Source organism: Dendrobates tinctorius, unplaced genomic scaffold (genome assembly GCF_039654945.1).
Source record: "Dendrobates tinctorius isolate UK_male_01 unplaced genomic scaffold, ASM3965494v1 ptg000049l, whole genome shotgun sequence".
NCBI lineage: Eukaryota > Metazoa > Chordata > Amphibia > Anura > Dendrobatidae > Dendrobates > Dendrobates tinctorius.
Window position 1 is genome coordinate 27,736,305 of NW_027361717.1, and position 14,454 is coordinate 27,750,758.

The 14,454-nt window shown below is 46.5% G+C and overlaps 1 protein-coding gene across 1 annotated transcript in view; it reads left to right on the forward strand.

The window, feature by feature from the left end:
* GK5 (glycerol kinase 5) overlaps positions 1–13,923 on the forward strand; it is a 126,428-nt gene extending 112,505 nt beyond the window's left edge. The window contains exon 17 of the mRNA XM_073576595.1: positions 11,938–13,923. The gene's annotated coding sequence lies outside the window, so the exon portion shown is untranslated. The remainder of the gene's footprint in view (positions 1–11,937) is intronic.
* The last annotated feature ends 531 nt before the right edge of the window (positions 13,924–14,454 follow it).

The window sequence follows — 14,454 nt, forward strand, 5'->3', positions numbered from 1 at the left end:
GTTATTATTTATTATTATAGCGCTATTCCATGTGTCACGGCACCGCCAGACTCAGGGCCTGCTGTCCCGGCCTCGGCCAGTAGGAGGCACCGGACTATCACATCACCGTCAGACTCAGGGCCTGCTGTTCCGGCCTCGACCACTAGGAGGCGCCTGACTGTCCTATCACCGTCTGACCCGTGGCCTGCAGTTTCGGCCTTGGTCTCTGGGAGGCGTTGTGCTTCAACCCCGAGTGATGGCGGCGATAGTCATGAGGCTCCTGCGCAGGCGTCTGCTGGACGCAGGCTTCGCTCCTCGGTCAGTCATGAAGGGGCTGGTGCATTACCATCCAGCCTGGTCCTGGGGGCGGTCCGGATGACATCATCAGGCCACGGGCCTGTAAGGGATGACCTGATCCCTCAAATACCTTGGGACTGCTCTTGCAGGCCGCCGGATATATTCTTGGTTCCCCTGCTTGTTACTGTGTGAATTGCTGTTGACTGACTCTGACTTTTGCCTGGACTTCTGACTCTGCTTCTGCCTAACGATTCTGTACCTCTGCTGCCCTCCTGGTTTATGACTCTTACTTCGGCCTGGATTCTGACTCTGCTTCTGCCTAACGACTTTGTACCTCTGCTGCCCTCCTGGTTTATGACTCTGACTTCGGCCTGGATTCTGACTCTGCTTCTGCCTAACGATTCTGTACCTCTGCGACTCTCCTGGTTTATGACTCTGGCTTCGGCCTGGAATCTGACTCTGCTACTGTCTACTGTTTTTGTACCGTTGCTGCCTGACTGGTTTTGTCTCGGATATCATTGCCTCTGTGTCCTGTATTGGAACACCTTTCTGGCGACTGTCCTGCTCTGGTCATTGCTCCTATTCAGACAGTGCCTCCTGGGCTCTGCTATAAATCCAGATCCCTGTATTGGGGTAAAGGGTATCAGTGTTTCTCGGGGTGCTGTCTGGCTGCAGTCCAGACCGCAGGCAGACGTCACACCATGGCGCTTTACTGTTCTTATTAGGCTGGGAAGGGGTCAATATTCACGGACCTTCCCAGCCCACAGCTGTCTGCTTAGCTTTTTCTGGTTATTAATAATAGGGGGACACTACGTCATGTTTTTTAGGGTCCCCCTGTTTTAATAACCAGTAAAGGCTAAGCAGACTTTTGTGAGGTATTATCAATAGGCTGTCTGCTTTCATTTAACTGGTCACTAAAAATAAGGGGGACCTCCACGACATTTTTTAAATTTTTTTTTATTTCTTTATGACCTTAAAGGGAATCTGTCACCCCATTTTCGGCCAATAAGCTGCGGCCACCGCCATCAAATGCTTATCTAAAGCATTCTGTAATGCTGTAGATAAGGCCCCGATGTAACCTTAAAGATAAGAAAATTATACTCACCTGGGGGCGCGGTCGTGTGCTGTGGGTGTCGCGGTCCGGTGCATCCCATCTTCTAGAGATGATGTCCTCCTCCTTACTTCTGCTTCTGTTGAGGGCAGAGTAAAGAACTACAGTGCGCAGTCGCCAGGAAAGGTCAGAGAGGTCCGGCGCCTGCACAATGCAGTACTTTACTCTGCCCTCAACAGGGCAGAGAAAGTACGCCTGCGCAGGAGCCGCGGCAGAAGTAAGAAGGAGGAGGTCATCGTATGAAGATGGGAGGCGCCGGACCGAACCACGACACCCATCGGACCCGACTGGATCCCTGGGTGAGTATAATCTAACTCGTTTTTCTTATCTTTCAGGTTACATCAGGGGTTTATCTACAGCATTACAGAATGCTGTAGATAAGCCCCTGATGGCGGTGGCCTCAGCTCATAGAGCAAAAATGGGGTGACAGATTCCCTTTAATACAAGTACAGAAAACTACACATGCAAAGTACTGGTTATATATCTCACTGACATATTTCTATCTATTCCATTCTGATGGTTAGGGCTGTGAGTTTACTATACTTGGGTGATGAAATGTCGGGTTTCCTTTGAGATGTGTGGTAAAAATTGGACGGCACATGCCTGGTCCGTGTGCCGTGAGATTTTTTTCTCGCACCAATTAACCTGCATTGGCTAGTGCAGTCCGATTCTCGCAGCTGCGATATTTTTGTCTGTTCGATCTAAGCTCAGAAAAAACTGAGCCCTTAAATAAATCTTATTTGGTTGCTGCAGAAAAAATCCGCCAAGAGCGAAATTTGGAGAAAATCTTTATAACGAATTTCCTAAATTTACCACTGTGGATTTTGCTGCATTTTCTCAGCTGTAAACACGTCCTGTGAAAACCAACTTTTTTGCTTTCTTACAAGCCCTAAATAGGTGGCAGTTCTGAGCAGGGATGAATATAACACCAGGGGGCGCCATAACAAAAAAGTTATATCTGCACCCTGGAGGGTTTTTTTATTATTATTTCCAATTTTCATATGTTTTGTGTTATTTCATATAAATTGGTTATTTTTGGACGACCACTTTAATCACTGCAGAAAAGTTGTACAACTTTTTAATGCATCTCCATTTTCAAGATGCTCGATTGCTGTCAGTGAACATTCTTCACATTCAGAGGCTGCAAGCCCATACACAGCTAGTCCTGCTCCCAGCGGAGAAGTGGCTGCAGCTGTATCCAGTGTAGACAATGCTATGCAAGATATATACAGCAGCAATCGTATTAACCTCTTCCTGACACATGACGTAATGTTACTTCATATGTCGGATCCCAGTCTTTGATGCAAATTCAAACTGAGAATCAATGCCGTCAAATTTTGGCAGTGATACAGAGCTAGGATCTGCTTCTAGCAGCTGCGAGCTTCACCCACTGCTGTTAACCACTTAAATGCTGCTGTCAGTGTCTGGCAGCAGCATCTAAAGCATTTGGACCAGAGGGAGTGCTGTTCCCCGCACCCATCTCCACCCACTTCTCCCTGCAACATGATCTCAGGGAACCAGTAGATTGCCAAAGCAGCTGGGATCTACTGAAAATCCCCGTGCCTGTCACAGTGGTACTCCTATGAAAAGCAGCCTGAAATACCATGATATTGCAATATATAGTATAATCGACTTGACGATAGTAGGAATAAGTGCCCTGGAAGGATAAAGTAAAAAAAAAAAAAAAGTTTTTACAAAGAAAATATGAAAATGTAAATCACCCCCCTGCACCACTTTTCCCCCCATTAAAAATAGGGAAAAAAAATTAAAATGCACATCATTGGCATCGCAATTTTTGTAAAAGTCCAAACTGTCAAAGTATAAAATTAGTTAACCAGATCGGTAAACGCCATAATGAGAAAATAATAACTGAAACACCAGAATTGCATTTTTGTTTATCACAGCAACTCAAGCCCTCACACATCTCCACTGACCGAAAATTGAAAATCACAACACAAGAATAATAATTCTAATTTTTTTCACCACTTACCAAAATTGTAGTTTTTTTAATTGCTGTGCTCACAAGTCATTTTTACCAAACTTTTTTTTTTCTTTCAAAATTTCACCGCACCTGAATTTTTTTTTCTTTTCCAGGAAATCAAATGGTAAAATAAATTATGCCATTCAAGATTCAAGACTACAACAATCCTCGCAAAATAACAAGCCATCATACATCTATTTCCATGGAGGACTGGAAAAAGTGCAAAAATTAGATTAAAAAAATAAAAATTGACTGGTCAGGAAGGGTTTAATCTTTGTGCTAGTTTTCTATCATGTATCAGTCTGAAGGCCAGGCTGTTTAGCATTTCCTACACTGGATGTAATTGGATGTGACCAAACTTCTTTCCATTCAGTATTCCTCCTAGAAAGTTATGAATAAACTATATGGTGGCCCGATTCTAACACATCGGGTATTCTAGAATATGTATGTAGTTTATTTATGAAGTTTTAATAATAATGCAATAATGCACCCTCCAATCCTGATATGCATGGTACTCTCACCCCCCTATCCTGGTAAGCATGGTCCCCTCACCCCCCTTTCCTGGTATGCATGGTACCCCTCACCCCCCTTTCCTGGTATGCATGGTCCCGTCAACCCCCTTTTCCTTGTATGCATGGTCCCCTCACGCCCCAATCCTGATATGCATGGTCCCCTCACCCCCCAATGCTGATGAATAATCTGCTCACCCCCCAATCCCGATATGCGTGGTACCCCTCACCCCCCAGTCCTGGTAAGCATAGTCCCCTCACCCTCCAATCCTGGAATGCATGGTCCTCTCACCCCCCAATCCTGGTATGCATGCTCCTCTCACCTCTCTTTCCTGGTAAGCATGGTCCCCTCACCCCCCTTTCCTGGTATTCATGGTCCCCCTCACCCCCCTTTCCTGGTAAGCATGGTCCCCTCACCCCCCTTTCCTGGAATGCATGGTCCCGTCACCCCCCTTTCCTGGTATGCATGGTCCCCCTCACCCCCCTTCCCCTTTCGTGTTATGCATGGTCCCGTCACGCCCCTTTCCTGGTATGCATGGTCCCGTCACCCCCCTTTCCTGGTGTGCATGGTCATCTCACCCCCCTTTCCTAGTATGCATGGTCCCCTAACCCCCCTATCCTGGTATGCATGGTCACCCTCACCCCCCTATCCTGGTATGCATGGTCAACCTCACCCCCCTTTGCTGGTATGCATGGTTCCCCTCACCCCCTTTGCTGGTATGTATGGACACCCTCACCCCCCTATCCTGGTATGCATGGTCACCCTCACCCCCCTATCCTGGTATGCATGGTCACCCTCACCCCCCTATCCTTGTCTGCATGGTCACCCTCACCCCCCTTTCCTGGTATGCATGGTTCCCCTCACCCCCCTTTGCTGGTATGGTCACCCTCACCCCCCTATCCTGGTATGCATGGTCACCCTCACCCCCCTATCCTGGTATGCATGGTCACCCTCACCCACCTATCCTGGTCTGCATGGTCACCCTCACCCCCCTTTGCTGGTATGTATGGTCACCCTCACCCCCCTTTCCTGGTATGCGTGGTCCCCCTCACCCCCCTTTCCTGGTATGCATGGTCCTGTCACACCCTTTCCCACCCTTTCCTGGTATATATGGTCCCGTCACCCCTCTTTCCTGGTATGCATGGTCCCCTCACCTCCCTTTCCTGGTATGCATGGTCCCCTCACCCCCCTTTCCTGGTATGCATGGTCCCCCTAACCCCCCTTCCCCTTTACTGTTATGCATGGTCCCGTCACCCCCCCCTATCCTGGTATGCATGGTCACCCTTATCCCCCTATCCTGGTCTGCATGGTCACCCTCACCCCCCTTTCCTGGTATGCATGGTCACCCTCACCCCCCTTTCCTGGTATGTATGATCACCCTCACCCACCTTTCCTGGTATGCGTGGTCCCGTCACCCCCCTTTTCTGGTGTGCATGGTCCCTTCACCCCCTTTTCTGGTATGCATGGTCCCCTCACCTCCCGTTTTTGGTAAGCTTGGTCCCCTCACCCTGCTTTCCTGGAATGCATGGTCCCCTAACCTCCCTTTCCTAGTATGCATGGTCCCCCTCACCCCCCTTCCCCTTTCCTGGTATGCATGGTCTCGTCACCCCCCTTTCCTGGTGTGCATGGTCCCCTCACCCCCTCTTTCCTGGTATGCATGGTCCCGTCACCCCCCTTTCCTGGTATGCATGGTCCTCTCACCCCCCTTTCCTGGTAGGCATGATCCCCTCACCCCCCTTTCCTGATATGCATGGTCCTCTCACCCCCCTTTCCTGGTATGCATGGTCCCCTCACCCCCCTTTCCTGGTATGCATGGTCCTCTCACCCTCCTTTCCTGGTATGCATGGTCACCCTCACCCCCCTTTGCTGGTATGCATGGTTCCCCTCACCTACCTTTGCTGGTATGTATGGTCACCCTCACCCCCCTATCCTGGTATGCATGGTGGTTACCCTCACCCACCTATCCTGGTATGCATGGTCACCCTACCCCCCTTTCCTGGTATGCATGGTCACACTCACCCCCTTTTGCTGGTATGCAGGTTCCCCTCACCCCCTTTGCTGGTATGTATGATCACCCTCACCCCCCTTTCCTGGTATGTGTGGTCCGCCTCAACCCACTTTCCTGGTATGCATGGTCACCCTCACCCCCCTATCCTGGTATGCATGGTCACCCTCACTCCACTTTCCTGGTATGCATGGTTCCCCTCACCCCCCTTTGCTGGTATGCATGGTTCCCCTCACCCCCCTTTGCTGGTATGTATGGTCACCCTCACCCCCCCTATACTAGCATGCATGGTCACCCTCACCCCCCCTATCCTGGTATGCATGGTCACCCTCACCCCCCTTTCCTGGTATGCATGGTCACCCTCACCCCCTTTTGCTGGTATGCATGGTTCCACTCACCCCCCTTTGCTGGTATGTATGATCACCCTCACCCCCCTTTCCTGGTATGCGTGGTCCGCCTCACCCCCCTTTCCTGGTATGCATGGTCCCTTCACCCCCTTTCCTGGTATGCATGGTCCCCTCACCTCCCATTTTTGGTAAGCTTGGTCCCCTCACCCCGCTTTCCTGGTATGCATGATTCCCCTTCCCCCCCCTTCCCCCTTTCCTGGTATGCATGGTCCCGTCACCCCCCTTTCCTGGTATGCATGGTCCCGTCACCCCCCTTTCCTGGTATGCATGGTCCCCTCACCCCCTCTTTCCTGGTATGCATGGTCCCGTCACCCCCCTTTCCTGGTAGGCATGGTCCCCTCACCCCCTTTTCCTGGTATGCATGGTCCTCTCACCCCCATTTCCTGGTATGCATGGTCCCCTCACCCCCCTTTCCTGGTATGCATGGTCCTCTCACCCCCCTTTCCTGGTATGCATGGTCACCCTCATCCCCCTATCCTGGTATGCATGGTCACCCTCACCCCCCTTTGCTGGTATGCATGGTTCCCCTCACTCGCCTTTGCTGGTATGTATGGTCACCCTCACCCCCCTATCCTGGTATGCATGGTGGTCACCCTCACCCACCTATCCTGGTATGCATGGTCACCCAACCCCCCTTTCCTGGTATGCATGGTCACCCTCACCCCCTTTTGCTGGTATGCATGGTTCCCCTCACCCCCTTTGCTGGTATGTATGATCACCCTCACCCCCCTTTCCTGGTATGTGTGGTCCGCCTCACCCCACTTTCCTGGTATGCATGGTCACCCTCACCCCCCTATCCTGGTATGCATGGTCACCCTCACTCCATTTTCCTGGTATGCATGGTCACCCTCACCCCCTTTTGCTGGTATGCATGGTTCCCCTCACCCCCCTTTGCTGGTATGTATGGTCACCCTCACCCCACTATACTAGCATGCATGGTCACAATCACCCCCCTATCCTGGTATGCATGGTCACCCTCACCCCCTTTTGCTGGTATGCATGGTTCCACTCACCCCCCTTTGCTGGTATGTATGATCACCCTCACCCCCCTTTCCTGGTATGCGTCGTCCGCCTCACCCCCCTTTCCTGGTATGCATGGTCCCGTCACCCCCCTTTCCTGGTATGCATGGTCCCTTCACCCCCTTTCCTGGTATGCATGGTCCCCTCACCTCCCGTTTTTGGTAAGCTTGGTCCCCTCACCCCGCTTTCCTGGAATGCATGGTCCCCCTCACCCCCCCTCCCCTTTCCTGGTATGCATGGTCCCGTCACTCCCCTTTCCTGGTATGCATGGTTCTGTCACCCCCTTTCCTGGTAGGCATGGTCCCCTCACCCCCCTTTCCTGGTATGCATGGTCCTCTCGCCCCCTCTGTCCTTGTATGCATGGTCTCATCACCCCCCCTTTCCTGGTATGCATGGTTCTGTCACCCCCCTTTCCTGGTAGGCATGGTCCCCTCTCCCCCCTTTCCTGGTATGCATGGTCCTCTCACCCCCCTTTCCTGGTATGCATGGTCTCCTCACCCCCCTTTCCTGGTATGCATGGTCATCTCACCCCCCTTTCCTGGTATGCATGGTCACCCTCATCCCCATATCCTGGTATGCATGGTCACCCTCACCCCCCTTTCCTGGTATGCATGGTCACCCTCACCCGCTTTTGCTGGTATGCATGGTTCCCCTCACCTGCCTTTGCTGGTATGTATGGTCACCCTCACCCCCCTATCCTGGTATGCATGGTGGTCACCCTCTCTCCACTTTCCTGGTATGCATGGTCACCCTCACCCCCCTTTGCTGGTATGCATGGTTCCCCTCACCCGCCTTTGCTGGTATGTAAGGTCACCCTCACCCCCCTATACTAGCATGCATGGTCACCCTCACCCCACTTTCCTGGTATGCATGGTCACCCTCACCCCCCTTTCCTGGTATGCATGGTCACCCTCACCCCCTTTTGCTGGTATGCATGGTTCCCCTCACCCCCCTTTGCTCTTATGTTTGGTCACCCTCACCCCCCTTTCCTGGTATGCGTGGTCTAATCAGTGCCACGGGACTTTTGTTACAGACAGACATAATAAGACGATTATATATATATAGATTGACATGAGAGTTACCAGATGGGGGCGTGTCACTGCACTGTCTGACACTGTCCAATCAGTGCTGACGTTCTCAGGCTGTGCAGGGACATGCCTCTTTAGCAAGGGAAATAGTAACACCCAGTTGTCAATTCATAAATTTCTAGGGGTAGGAACAAAGGAATGGCATAAAGAAAAGCTGTAAGAAAAAATGCTCCAGATTTGCTATTTTATGGGAAATACATATATTTACTAAGTCAGATCTGTGCGATGAAAGATCTGTATTCAATCAATCCAAAGTGTAGTAGAAAGTTGTGAAACTTCTCTTGTACCCAGAGATTAAGCTTTCTTTACATAAAACCAGAAAAACTCTTTATTGTTATTCTTGATATTTACATTGTGCGAATTCCCATCTCCCTGCGATGTACACAGAGCTAGAGTGTCAGGGCGATTATCCCATAGATTAAAGGATAATGATTACAGTAACAGAATTGTGTCTATTAGTTTTTTTCTTTACATTTTTTTCTTTTACATGACCTCGTTTCCATAAAGATTTTTTAATGGACATCAATGTCATTGTTTTCCCCTAACCCCCATTAATCAGGGCCACTCCCCTGACCTAATTTCTTAAAAGCTTGCATGATGCTAGCCCACCCCCCTCTTAATGAGGCACATAACGAACGTTTCTAGATGGATCTAATCCGGGCGACCCCTTGTATGTGTAAATCTAGCTCTCGTTTTCCCTCTGACCATCAAATGCCCTAACGACACTTGTAATTTTCCATGTCAAGAATCATTTTAAAATGTACCCATAGTCGTGACCATCTGGCTGCCGTGCTATGAATTTTTTGTGCCCATACGGACAATCACATGAGAATTTATCATGATGGTCAGAGTAAATAATACAATTGTTAGAATTTTTTATACATTTTAATACATTTTCTTAGAGTGCATTTTCACTGAAATTTTGCTGAATTATTATATAATGTGTTACTGCAAGACTAAAAAGTTGGGGATAAGTCCCGTGGCTATAATGCCAGCCACTGGTTGTCACATACATTTATGTGAGCCTCCACTCCATTCAAGACAGGGCTGCAAAGGCCTGATCTCTGGATCATGGGGGGTCCAAGAAGTTGGGCCCACGGGGATCAGAAACCAATCCTCCATCCTGTGGATAGGGTGTAGCTTGTGAATTTGGAGAATAACCTTTTAAAGCAGAAGGTCTTATGAAGAAATCTAGATCACTAATTTGAGGTACACCCTACGTTCACCAGTGGTTTTATGGCTTCTGTTCAAGGCGTCCATGTAAATCCCTGAAATACTGGATTCAGAGTTGCCTATGACAGAGTCATTCATGACTACTTTGATGCGCTTTTGAGCATAGTCAGCTATGTTCTTGTGCTCCTCTGAAAAGATTGACACAATCGAAAAAGAGCATAAATTGAGCCCATCTCCGTTTATCTTCTTGTAATGAATGGTCTATTAGGGGCACCTATTCATCCCGTTATTCGGGAATTCAGACGGATGCTACAAAAGGAAGCCAGTAAGCCACTGCTGAATCAGTGTGCAGCTAGTCTAACTTTTGCTGTCTTCTGTGGACAGCGGATGGATCACCTTGGTACCTGAGACGAGTTTAACATTTAACTTGATACAGCAGAGCTGACCGTGGAAGACCATAAACTTTAAAGCAAACCTATCAGCAGGACTTTGCTAAGTAATCTACAGATACAGTAATAGATATTGCTTTCAAAAGTAGATGTTCAGAATTTTATTATAAGTCTTATTTGGTTTTGTTTAGTTATAATCTCCTTAAAGGGAATCTCTCACCGGAAGTTGCAGGCCTATGTAAATGGCCTGGGTCCGGTCCGATGGGCGATGTTTGTTCTTCATTCTCCACCCCATCAGTGACCCCCGTCCGCGATCTTCTCCTGTATTAGATTAGTTCTTCTCCATAGTTTGCGTGTGCGCAAAGCAATCTGGCTTCGCGCACGCGCAGTACGCTTTGCCCAACTGCAGGCAAAGCCGATAATCCTTACTGCGCATGTCCCGGAAGTATTTCGCTGTGTTCTGGGATATAGTGTACCGGGATGTAATGAAGACCATTGTAAAACCTTAAGTTGCGCCTTTTGAGGTCGTCTATTGTGGATTTTGACTAGTGTTTAGGATCATTATCCATTTGTAGAAGCTATCTTCTTTTCAACTTCAGCTTTTTTACAGATGGTGTTATGTTTGCATCAATAATTTGTTGAAATTTCATTGAATCCATTCTTCCCTCTAACCATGAAATGTTCCCCATGCCATTGGCTGCAACACATCCCCAAATCATGACTGATCCACTTACATACTTTTGATCATTGTAGCCAAAGATATCTACTTTAACCTTGTCAGTCCATAGGACTTGTATCCAAAATGCATCAGGCTTGTTTAGATATTCTTTTGCATACTTCTGCTGCTTAATTTTATGGTTAGGACGCAGCAGAGGTTTTCTTCTGATGACTCTTCCATGAAGGCCATATTTGTGCAGGTGTCTCTGAACAGTAGAACAATGTACCAAAACTCCAGAGTCTGCTACATCTTTCTGAAGCTCTTTTGCAGTCAAGCGGCAGTTCTGATTTGCCTCTCTAGCAATCATACTAGCAGCTCTCACTGAAATTTTGCTTGGTCCTCCAGACCTTATCTTGACCTCTTCTGTTCATGCTAACTGCCATTTCTTGAACTTGAAAGCACTTTGCTATATTCTTATCTTTGCTATCACTTTGCTATCTTCTTAAGCAGCTGCCTAGACAGAGTGTTAGACAGCTGCTTAAAAGAGGAGGCAGGGATTTTATAAAGCTGGAAAATTTCCATCACCTTGCCTTTCCTAATGATAATAGTGAACAAGCCATAACCCTAACAGGCTAATAAAAAAAGTCTGAAACCTTAGTCAAAGTTTTCTGAGCACACAAATCTTCAAGAGTGCCAAATCTTTTGCATTGGCCCATTTTCCATTATGTAGTTTTTAAAATGTAAAAAAAGACTATAAATATTTATATTTTTTGCCTAAAATACAAAGGAAATGTGTCATCTTTAATGTTAGGCTTTGTAGACGTCATTTCATCTTCAACTTGCTTAACTGTTGACAATAACAGTAGTTTTGACCAGGGGTGCCCAAACATTTGCATGCCATTGTATGTGTGAGCCTTTATACTTAATGGAGGGCTATGTGGGGGGCCATTATACTGTATGGTGAGGTGTGGGGCCATTATACTGTCTGTAGGCCCATTATACTGCATGTAGGGCTTTGTGGTGGTCACAGTTGGGAGATTTTACTGTATTGGGGTCACCTTATTTTGTCGAGAGTTGAGGAGGGGTACAATAGGATCATCATGAAGTACATGTGGAGTGTACCATTTAGGAATTCACTGTGGAGATGTTATACAATGTTTGTGTGGCACTTTTGTTGGCATCATACTTTGAGGGCAATGAAAGGGAAATCTAGGGCTTCAGTAGGAGGAAAATTACAGTACTATGTAAAGGCTGCAAAGTTGTGAGATATGCTCTTCTGTGACCTCGCCGAATATTAATTATTTTGTTTTCTTTTGTAGGTGGGTTGGCAATTAGAACTTCTGCTATGGGACCCCATTATTTATACAGTATGTACTCTCTTGATGGTGGCTCTATATAAATCGAGAACAGTCAGGGTTGCCAACTTGGCTTTTTATTTTTTCTGGACAGCTTACCATAAAATCACGGCATGGACAGATACTATTTTTTACAAACACGTTGGAAAACCACAATATATCATTATGATTTATAAGTGATACATTTACCTGTAAACTGTAAAACGATGAGAATTGCTTTCATAATAATCTGTATAAGTTTCTTCAACTTCAAGAAAATCTCTGACTCCTTAAATATCATTCACAGACAGGGTGAAAAAGTGACCGACTGTCCTGGAATTTCTGGACAGTTGTCAATACTGAGAACAGTAGTAACAATGTATTGTGCATTATACGAGGATTGTAACCCTGGGTTCAGCAAGACAGAACGCGGAGTATGTGAGCAATGTACTGAAAGTAGTTCCCCTGTTTGCTGGTAACAAAGGCCTGGCTCGGGATCGCTATTCTTAGCCGGTATACAGTGAGTGGCGTATTCTGATGTGTCCAGGAGTGGCAGTGGGGGAGTGCGACGCTGCTTGTATTTTCAGCCAATAGCAATCACAGCGGAATCGAAAACAATGGAAGAAAAATGCCTGAAAACTTCAGAGAAGAAATTTCTGTTTGTGTGTGGGATGATAAGGGATTATTCAAATCTATCTACCTGTCAATAATGTATTCAGGGCATGTAAGAAAGCTGAAAACAAACCACCGACAGAAGCCACTGCAAGGACACCCACGGCACAGGGACTTTCTGCAGGTTGATGTATACTATATTATAGTTTAATAGCACATAGGGTGATTGCTAGCAAATCTTTAAGGAGTTAATTCCTACACAAAAAGTTATTACAAATCCAAAGAATAGGTGATAACTTGTGGAGACCCCAACACTACAGAGAATGGGGTTCTGAAGTGCCCCATCAGGATGTAGTTGTGGCTGAGCATCTGCACCACTGCTTCATTCTTTCTCTATGGGTGAGGCTGGTTTTACACAAAGAGGAGCCCTGGGCAAAAGTTTAAAGTAGGGCCCTAAATGCTCACAAGTTGCACCATCACACTCAAATAGGCTTTTACAGTTACATGCGCTGAGTCCAGATATAGAGCGATCGTCAATATTGAAGTTGTTAGGCACTTGCTTCCCGGCCTCTTTACACAGGTTGACAAACGATGATGAGCACAGAACGACCACTAGTTGATCAATCTGTCCCCATACATATTATGTTATCAGCAGCACATCTGCAGTTCATACCAGGCGATGTGCTGCTGAGTAAAATGATTTTTGTTTCGAAATAAACAATCCAATCACCCGATGAATCAGCAGCATCTTGCTCAATCATTGGGCGATTGTCAACTTTTTTACACAAATGAACTCGTACACATACACACAGAGTATGTGACACAAACACTATGTTACACACATATGTATACACACACATAGCACACAACCATGTCTACACAAAGCATATACACACACATGTATACACAGAGCACATAAATATACAGTGAAGAGCAAAAGGGAAACTATGTTTTGCACTTTTGACTTTTAGGCTCCATAGCTCTTTATCCACTTCTGCTTTGAACCTGAGACTGCCATCATTTTATAGACAATAATCTTGGATATCAACATACTTAAATTTGACTTGCAACTATTTAGCATATGATTAGTCATACAGATTATTGCATTGTCACTGCATTGTTGCTGTTTTGCTCCTAAAGATCTAAATTTTAATTTTTATTATTTTGTTAGTATTTTGTAAATTCACCTTTTGGCTTTCAACACTGTCTGAATCCTTCTGGGCATGCTTTTGGTCAGATTCAAAATGTGTCGACTTACCCTTTAAATAATATCTGCTTTCAATGTAATTTTTACTAGCTATATAAGATGTCATATTCTTTCTGTATTGATTCCTGAATGTTTAATAAAAAAGATCTGATTCAAAATGTGTCGACTGAAATCTGATCTCAGGTCTCTTCTACACGTTCCCAAAGTTGGTGTATACTGGTCGACTCACTTGGGTATGTATACAGTGTTTTATTCAATTCTACCCACAAGTGTTTGATTGGGTTGAGGTCTGGTGACTGTTGGGCCAATCCAGCACCTCTAGTTCATTGTCATTGAACCATTTTTTCGCTAATTATGGCATATGCTTTGTGTTGTTGTCCTGCTGGAACACTATGTCATCCTTTTCATACCATAGTACTTGAGTGTGCGAAGTAACTAATCTTGTAGGATACTGACATATAGCTCAGCATTGAGACCACCATTGATCCTGGTCAAGTATTCAACGCCTTTGGCTGTGAAGCAACCCCATATCATCAGGCTTCCTCCACCAATTTTGAGGTTTCCTTCAATTTCTCAATCCATTAGCCCCTTTTTCCCTTGTTTCTTTCAGAGCCTAGTCTATTGCCTTTTGTGTCATCGCTCCAAGTCACCCATTTCAAATCTTTAAATGTCGACTTTTTGTA